Genomic DNA, 8405 nt, shown 5'->3' on the forward strand with positions numbered 1-8405 from the left:
GCCATATCATATCACTTATATTGATTGCATGTGATGTTTATCTTTTATGCATCTTATCCTGCTTTGATTGACGGTAGCATTATAAGATAATCTCTCACTAATTATCAAGAAGTGTTCTCCCTGAGTATGCACCGTTGCGAAAGTTCTTCGTGCTGAGATACCACGTGATGATCGGGTGTGATAGGCTCTACGTTCAAATACAACGGGTGCAAAACAGTTGCACACACAGAATACTCAGGTTATACTTGACGAGCCAAGCATATACAGATATGGCCTCGGAACACGGAGACCGAAAGGTCGAGCGTGAATCATATAGTAGATATGATCAACATAGCGATGTTCACCAGTGAAACTACTCCATCTCACGTGATGATCGGACATGGTTTAGTTGATTTGGATCACGTAATCACTTAGAGGATTAGAGGGATGTCTATATAAGTGGGAGTTCTTAAGTAATATGATTAAATTGAACTTAAATTTATCATGAACTTAGTCCTGGTAGTATTTTGCAAATTATGTTATAGATCAATAGCTCGCGTTGTTGCTTCCATGTGTTTATTTTGATATGTTCCTAGAGAAAAATTGTGTTGAAAGATGTTAGTGGCAATGATGCGGATTGGATCCGTGATCTGAGGTTTATCCTCATTGTTGCACAGAAGAATTATGTCATTGATGCACCGCTAGGTGACAGACCTATTGCAGGAGCAGATGCAGACGTTATGAATGTTTGGCCAGATCAATATGATGACTACTTGATAGTTTAGTGCACCATACTTAAATGGCTTAGAATAGGGACTTCAAAGACGTTTTGAAGGTCATGGACCATATGAGATGTTCCAGGAGTTGAAGTTAATATTTCAAGCAAAAACCCGAGTTGAGAGATATGAAGTCTCCAACAAGTTCTATAGCTAAAAGATGGAGGAGAATCGCTCAACTAGTGAGCATGTGCTCAGATTGTCTGGGTACTACAATCACTTGAATTAAGTGGGAGTTAATCTTCCAGATAAGATAGTGATTGACAGAATTCTCTAGTCACCATCACCAAGTTAGTAGAACTTCGTGATGAACTATAATATGCAAGGGATAACGGAAACAACTCCCAAGCTCTTCGTGATGCTGAAACCAATGAAGGTAGAAATCAAGAAAAACATCAAGTGTTGATGGTTGACAAGACCACTAGTTTCAAGAAAAGGGCAAAGGAAAGAAGGGGAACTTCAAGAAGAACGGAAAGCAAGTTGCTGCTCAAGTGAAGAAGCCCAAGTCTGATCCTAAGCCTGAGACTAAGTGCTTCTACTGCAAAGGGACTGGTCACTGGAAGCATAACTACCCCAAGTGATTGGCGGATAAGAAGGATGGCAAAGTGAACATAAGTATATTTGATATACATGTTATTGATGTGTACTTTACTAGTGTTGATAGCAACCCCTCAGTAATAGATACTAGTTCAGTTGCTAAGATTTGTAACTTGAAACGGGAGTTGCAGAATAAACAGAGACTAGTTAAGGGTGAAGTGACGATGTGTGTTGGAAGTGGTTCCAAGATTGATATGATCATCATTGCACACTCCCTATACTTTTGGGATTAGTGTTGAACCTAAATAAGTGTTATTTGGTGTTTGCGTTGAGCATGAATATGATTTGATCATGTTTATTGTAATACGGTTATTCATTTAAGTAAGAGAATAAATTGTTGTTCTGTTTACATGAATAAAACCTTATATGGTTACACACCCAATGAAAATAGTTCGTTGGATCTCGATCGTAGTAATACACATAATCATAATATTGAAACCAAAAGATGCAAAGTTAATAATGATAGTGCAACTTATTTGTGGCACTGCTGTTTAGGTCATATTGGTGTAAAGCGCATGAAGAAACTCCATGCTGATGGGCTTTTGGAATCACTTGATTATGAATCAGTTGATGCTTGCGAACCATGCCTCATGGGCAAGATGACTAAGACTCCGTTCTTCGGAACAATGGAGCGAGCAACAAATTTGTTGGAAATCATACATACTGATGTATGTGGTCCGATGAATATTGAGACTCGCGACAGGTATCATTATTTTCTGATCTTCACAGATGATTTGAGCAGATATGAGTATATCTACTTGATGAAACATAAGTCTGAAACATTTGAAAAGTTCAAAGAATTTCAGAGTGAAGTGGAAAATCATCGTAACAAGAAAATAAAGTTTCTACGATCTGATCGTGGAGAAGAGTATTTGAGTTATGAGTTTGGTCTTCAGTTAAAACAATGTGAAATAGTTTCACTACTCACGCCACCTGGAACACCACAGCATAATGGTGTGTCCGAACGTCATAACCGTACTTTATTAGATATGGTGCGACCTATGATGTCTCTTACCGATCTACCACTATCGTTTTGGGGTTATGCATTAAAGACAGCTGCATTCACGTTTAAAAGGGCACCATCTAAGTCCGTTGAGACGACACAATCTGAACTGTGGTTTGGCAAGAAACCAAAGTTGTCGTTTCTTAAAGTTTGGGATTGTGATGCTTATATGAAAAAGTTTCATCCTGATAAGCTCAAACCCAAATTGGAGAAATATGTCTTCATAGGATACCCAAAGGAGACTATTGGGTACACCTTCTATCATAGATCCGAAGGCAAGACATTCGTTGCTAAGAATGGATCCTTTCCAGAGAAGGAGTTTCTCTCAAAAGAAGTGAGTGGGAGGAAAGTAGAAAACTTGATAAGGTAATTGTACCATCTCCCTTATTGGAAAGTAGTTCATCATAGAAATCTGTTCTTGTGACTACTACACCAATTAGCGAGGAAGCTAATGATGATGATCATGTAACTTCAGATCAAGTTACTACCGAATCTCGTAGGTAAACCAGAGTGAGATCCGCACCAGAGTGGTACGGTAATCCTGTTCTGGAAGTCATGTTACTAGACCATGACAAACTTGCGAACTATGAAGAAGCGATGGTGAGCCCAGATTCCGCAAAATGGCTTGAGGCCATGAAATCTGAGATGGGATTCATGTATGAGCACAAAGTATGGACTTTGGTTGACTTGCCCGATGATCGGCAAGCCATAGAAAATAAATGGATCTTCAAGAGGAAGACGGACGCTGATAGTAGTATTACTATCTACAAAGCTAGAATTGTCGCAAAAGGTTTTCGACAAAGTTCAAGGTGTTGACGACGATGAGATTTTCTCACTCGTATCGATGCTTAAAAGTCTGTCCAAATCATGTTAGCAATTGCCGCATTTTATGAAATCTAGCAAATGGATAACAAAACTGCAATCCTTAATGGAATTCTTAAAGAAAGAGTTGTATATGATGCAACCAGAAGGTTTTGTCAATCCTAAAGGTGCTAACAAAATAAGCAAGCTCCAGCGATCCATCTATAGACAGGTGCAAGCATCTCGGAGTTGGAATAAACGCTTTGATAGTATGATCAAAGCATATAGATTTATACAGACTTGCGGTGAAGCCTGTATTTACAAAAAAGTGAGTGGGAGCACTACAACATTTCTGATAAGTATATGTGAATGACATATTGTTGATCGGAAATAATGTAGAATTATTCTGCAAAACATAAAGGAGTGTTTGAAAAGAGTTTTTCAAAGAAAGACCTCGGTGAAGCTGCTTACATATTGAGCATCAAGATCTATAGAGATAGATCAAGACGCTTCATAAGTTTTTTTCAATGAGTACATACCTTGACAAGATTTTGAAGTAGTTCAAAATGGAACAGTCATAGAAAGGGTTATTACCTGTGTTACAAGGTATGAAATTGAGTAAGACTCAAAGCCCAACCACGACAGAAGATAGAAAGAGAATGAAAGTCATTCCCTATGCCTCAGCCATAGGTTCTATAAAGTATGCCATGCTGTGTACCAGATCTATTGTATACCCTACACTGATTTTGGCAAGGGAGTACAATAGTGATCTAGGAGTAGATCACTGGACAACGGTCAAAATTATCCTTAGTGGAATAAGGATATGTTTCTCGATTATGGAGGTGACAAAAGGTTCGTCGTAAAGAGTTACATCGATGCAAGTTTTGACACTGATCTAAATAACTTTAAGTCTCAATCTGGATACATATTGAAAGTGGGAGAAATTAGCTAGAGTAGCTCCGTGCAGAGCATTGTTGACATAGATATTTGCAAAATACATACGGATCTGAATATGGCTGACCTGTTGACTAAAATTCTCTCACAAGCAAAACATGATCACACCTTAGTACTCTTTGGGTGTTAATCACATAGCGATGTGAACTAGATTACTAAATCTAGTAAACCCTTTGGGTGTTGGTCACATGGCGATGTGAACTATGGGTGTTAATCACATGATGATGTGAACTATCGATGTTAATCACATGGTGATGTGATCTAGATTATTGACTCTAGTGCAAGTGGGAGACTGAAGGAAATATGCCCTAGAGGCAATAATAAAGTTATTATTTATTTCCTTATATCATGATAAAAGTTTATTATTCATGCTAGAATTATATTAACCGGAAACATAATACATGTGTGAATACATAGACAAACAGAGTGTCACTAGTATGCCTCTACTTGACTAGCTCGTTAATCAAAGATGGTTATGTTTCCTAACCATGGACAAAGAGTTGTCATTTGATTAATGGGATCACATCATTAGTTGAATGATCTGATTGACATGACCCATTCCATTAGCTTAGCACCCGATCGTTTAGTATGTTGCTATTGCTTTCTTCATGACTTATACATGTTCCTATGACTATAGGATTATGCAACTCCCGTTTGCCGGAGGAACACTTTGTGTGCTACCAAACGTCACAACGTAACTGGGTGATTATAAAGGAGCTCTACAGGTGTCTCCAAAGGTACATGTTGGGTTGGCGTATTTTGAGATTAGGATTTGTCACTCCGATTGTCGGAGAGGTATCTCTGGGCCCTCTCGGTAATGCACATCACTTAAGCCTTGCAAGCATTGCAACTAATGAGTTAGTTGCGGGATGATGTATTACGGAACGAGTAAAGAGACTTGCCGGTAACGAGATTGAACTAGGTATGGGATACTGACGATCGAATCTCGGGCAAGTAACATACCGATGACAAAGGGAACAACGTATGTTGTTATGCGGTCTGACCGACAAAAGATCTTCATAGAATATGTAGGAGCCAATATGAGCATCCAGGTTCCACTATTGGTTATTAACCGGAGATGTGTCTCGATCATGTCTACATTGTTCTCGAACCCGTAGGGTCCGCCCGCTCAAGGTTTCGATGACAGTTATATTATGAGTTTATGCATTTTTTATGTACCGAAGTTTGTTCAGAGTCCCAGATGTGATCACAGACATGACGAGGAGTCTCGAAATGGTCAAGACATAAAGATTGATATATTGGAAGCCTATATTTGGATATCGGAAGCGTTCCGGGTGAAATCGGGATTTTACCGGATTACCGGTAGGTTACCGGAACCCCGCGGGAGGTATATGGGCCTTAGTGGGCCTTAGTGGAAGAGAGGAGAGGTGGCCAGAGATGGGCCGCGCGCCCCTCCCCCCCTTGGTCCGAATAGGACAAGGAGAGGGGGCCGGCCCCCCTTCCTCCTCTCTCTCCTCTTTTCCCCCCTCCGCGAATCCTATTCCAACTAGGAAAGGGGGGAGTCCTACTCCCGGAAGGAGTAGGACTCCTTCTGGCGCGCCACCTCTTGGCCGGCCAGCCCCACTCTTTGAGCCTTTATATACGGAGGCACGGGGCACCCCTAGAGACACAAGTTGATCCACGTGATCATATTCTTAGCCGTGTGCGGTGCCCCCTTCCACCATAGTCCTCGATAATATTGTAGCAGTGCTTAGGCGAAGCCTTGCGACGGTAGTACATCAAGATCGTCACCACGCCGTCGTGCTGACGGAACTCTTCCCCGACACTTTGCTGGATCGGAGTCCGGGGATCGTCATCGAGCTGAACGTGTGCTAGAACTCGGAGGTGCCGTAGTTTCGGTGCTTGATCGGTCGAGCCGTGGAGACGTACGACTACATCAACCAAGTTAACGCTTCCGTTGTCGATCTACAAGGGTACGTAGATCACACTCTCCCCCTCTCGTTGCTATGCATCACCATGATCTTGCGTGTGCGTAGGAAAATTTTGAAATTACTATGAAACCCAACATCCAGTCGGAGCACGTTCATAGTAGCTTCATCCTTCACCGGAGAGTTAATGGGGTCCAAGCTTGTCTCCACTCGACTGGTCTCCTCCTTGAAGTTCTGGCAGAATTCTGTAAACACAATTCAAAGATAAATTAGTGGCTCTACGTTGAGTTGATGACAACAAGTTAGTCAGGTAGGAGAGATTACCCTCAAGCATGACGAATAACTTCTTGGCGAGCCCTCCCAGATAAGCCTCCAGATCATTCCTCTTCCCCGCCAGCTCACTTGCCTTGTCGTTCAGAGCTATCTTATCATTCTTCAGACGGCTGACCTCTTTGTTGGCCGCGTCGAGAGCAGCTTTCATTTTGGAGTTCTCCTCTTCTAGTTTACCGACCGAAGCCAGTTTTTCTTCTGCAAGCTTTGTTTTGTCTGAAGCCGCCTTCTGCGCCTCACCAAGGTCATGGTCCTTCTTCTTCAGAGCCTCCTCCATTTTATCTGCAAAATGACGATGAGATCAGCATCAAGAATGGGCAGAAAGAAAAGACAGTCATCAGGTTCTCACCAGCCATACCTTTTGCTTCGTCTCTTGCCTTCTGCAAGTTCTCCTGGGCAAGCTTCAAGTCAAGGTTGAGCTGGATCTGTTTGTATTCCAATTCAGTATAGCGAGCCACAAGCTCGCAGGATTTCTACGAAGAAGTCAGTCGATAGACATCAAAGATGGATCGCTTTCGAGCGACTAAGAGAAAAATCGTAGCATTTCTAAGACTACAGCCGAATCAAAAATATTCGTCAGTAGTCTCGGGGACTACACCCAGTGGGTGCACTCAGCGTGCCTCCACTGGTTCTACCGACTTGGTCTGATCAGTCGACCGAAAGAGATAAAGAGGTTATGATCCTAGATCATAGCTAACTACCAGCAGTCAGCCACGGTCTCATCGTAATTTAAAAAAACAAGGTTCTTCAGACCTTCGTCGACTGCCAGTAGTCGACGATGGTCTCGGGGACTACACCCAGTAGGTGCACTCAGCGTGCCCCCACTGGTTCTAGGATTCCATTCGACATGGTCCGACCAGACCGAGTGAAGAAGTCAGAGTGCAGAAACAAAAAAATACAAAGACGACAGTCGACCGTCAGTAGTCCACCATAGTCTCGGGGGCTACACCCAGTGGGTGCACTCAGCGTGCCCCCACTAGTACGAAACATTCAATCGACACACCCAGTGGGTGTACAAATGTAAAGATCTTCGGAAAGAGAGTCTTCAGATAGCATATCCTAACAGAACAAGCGGTGATCAACTAACCTGGACATTGCTTTGAAGGGCTGAACTAGCATCGTAAGCCGCTTGGCTAGCTTCCTGGACCACCTTCACCTGCTCCATCATGATCCCCGCCTGCCGTATAGCCTCCTTAGCAGCACCCACTTGGTCCTCTGGGACGGTGGTGTGTGCCAAAAAGGGAAGGCGGATCAGCAGTCGACGATGAAGGCCGAACACTCGTCAGCGGCACAGCGAAGGACACAGAAGTCCGAGTGGTATTGCCACCCTCCTGAACTGGTGTCTTAGGTACTGATGCAGTTTGGGGTGTCTTGCCAGCCGATGCCTTTCTATTCCTCCTCGCCCTTAGCGGCACTTCGTCATCATCATCAGGGAGATCAATGACATGAGGAGGAACTATAGGAAAACTCCAAAGTTAAAAACGAAAATCCAACCGACCAGAAAAGATCGTCAGTCGACCAAGAGTGAAACTACAGAGACCGTACCAAGGTTGGAGGTGACAGCGTCTTCCATTTCCTAGTCTTCGTTCTTGGCGGAAGTCTCGGAGGTAGCATCACTACAGGTTTCAGAAACCAGTCGGTTTAGTCAATGAGTCGACCAAGAGTCTATCCATGCTAAGCGAAAAAACGCAAGTTCTGTTGTTACCCGGAGATGGTGGGAATGGTCACTTTCATCTTGGGCAAGGCCTTCGGTGGCTTTGACGACGCCGCTCGTGGATGCTTCGGTGCTTTTTCAGTCGGCACTGGAGAAGACGTCCGAGGGCGTTTTGATGACTGCCCAACAGGCGTAGTCGCTTTTCCACGCTCGCACGCGGGGTCATGGGTGAGCTTGGATCGCCTTTCCGTGTGGGGAGGATCGACTTCTTCCTCCTCCTCCTCCCCACTGGAGTCGTCGTCATCCACCTCCTCCTCACCATCAGATTGCCACTCCTCCTCACTCTCACCTCCGCTCGCCTCCCCCTCCTCGGCCTGTTCTTGCGCCCCGTTGGGCATCGAGTACATCTCAGTAATGGTCTA

This window comes from Triticum dicoccoides, chromosome 2A (assembly GCF_002162155.2).
Source record: "Triticum dicoccoides isolate Atlit2015 ecotype Zavitan chromosome 2A, WEW_v2.0, whole genome shotgun sequence".
Classification (NCBI taxonomy): domain Eukaryota; kingdom Viridiplantae; phylum Streptophyta; class Magnoliopsida; order Poales; family Poaceae; genus Triticum; species Triticum dicoccoides.